This window comes from Crocuta crocuta, unplaced genomic scaffold (genome assembly GCF_008692635.1).
Source record: "Crocuta crocuta isolate KB4526 unplaced genomic scaffold, BGI_CrCroc_1.0 scaffold121, whole genome shotgun sequence".
Lineage (NCBI taxonomy): Eukaryota > Metazoa > Chordata > Mammalia > Carnivora > Hyaenidae > Crocuta > Crocuta crocuta.
In genome coordinates, this window is record NW_027528608.1 from 2,948,999 (window position 1) to 2,950,576 (window position 1,578).

Genomic DNA, 1,578 nt, shown 5'->3' on the forward strand with positions numbered 1-1,578 from the left:
AGTCCTGTTAATGGGTGAAATGGGATGTGAAGAAAGAAACTCAGGGTGACTCCTGGAATTTTATTTTATTTTTTTTTCCTTGACCAACTCTTTGATGGAATTTGAGTTATTAATGTGTCAGGATTAATGATAAACCCTTTCCCATATTCTTGGGAGGGAGACTAGAGGTTGGTTAGCTTGTTTGTTTGTTTTTGTTGTTTTAGGAAGTTAGGTGGTAACTCATAAAAATATAAATGCTGGTAACATTCAACTCTGCAACATGAGAAATGCTTTAGCTTTTGTTTGCATATGATGATTTTCCCCCTACTTCTTCAGAAAAACAAATGCTGAGCAGAGGTTAGGAATGAATCTTGGCATAAATGTAAACATCCACTCTGTGGAGACTCAACCAGAGGCAGGTCCTTTCTCTGCCAGAAAAGTGTTTGTTTCTAATCTGTAAAATACAGGAGAGGCCTCAAGTCAACTCTCTGGGGGAAGGGAGGATTCAGACTTTACACTCATCCTATTGGGTCTGGAAGCCAACTTCATGGAGTGTCTTTGTGGAGGATTTTCGTATGTTTGGTGGAGGTAAGTGGGCAAAAGCAAACTGAGGGTGCAGGGGAGAGATGAGGTTTTAGAAGGCAGAATATCAAAGAAGAGAAACTGCAAACAGATTCAAGGGAATCGATTGGCTGCCCAGCAGCAAATATCACTTCTGTGGTTCCTGTGACAGAATCACATGACTATTTCCAAGTGCATTTGCTTGCTGCGTGGATGGCCTCTAATGAGACACAGTTTCTAGCTAGTTGGATTTCACATTGCTCAGTGCCAGCCTGGTGATTTGTTTTGCATTAAGCACTGCAGCCTGTTAACCTGGTGAGTTATGGCTCTGGGTCCCTCATAGCACTTCAAACACTTTTTGCTTAAAATAAAAAGAAGGTGAAGGTGATGGTGATGATGAGGATAAGGAAAGTGAGTTCAATCAGGTTACCATCTTGAAATTTTGAACTCATCGAACTAAAATGACCCAGATAATGGGCCTTTTTTTTTTTTTTAATCTTTTCTGGATCATTCCAGGCAAGTGCTCAATCCATTTTTCAACCTTTCTCTGCCCTCTGTTCTTGTTGAGAGAACTAGACCTCTCCATTTCTTTCCTTTCAGGCTCAAGATAATTTAGAGCCCGGGAGTGAGGAGGACACCTGGGAGCCTGGCTTGGGGCTGACTGAGCCAGAGAGGGTAGTGTAGAGAGTAATGAGTAAAAATTCAGGAACAAAGTCATCAGATTGCATTAATCCTGATTATAGATGAAAAGTCATCCTGTGTGTGAAAGCACTAGGAAAGTAGGAATTTTCTTCTGTAGGAGACAGAGAAAGTGCCATCCCCAGCGTAGTCTGTTCACAGACTCTCATGTTGGTCTAAATGAACTTAAAACCAAGCCAAGAGTGTGCCTGAGCATGCTCACTGAAGCTCAGTTAGAGCATGCCACTTACCTTAAAAGGTCTGTGTTTTTCTCCCCACATTCCTCCTCCCTCTTTCCAAAAAAGGGGAAAGCACACATTAACGTTGATACCAACAAGCGCTCAGTAATGGGTATCCCAC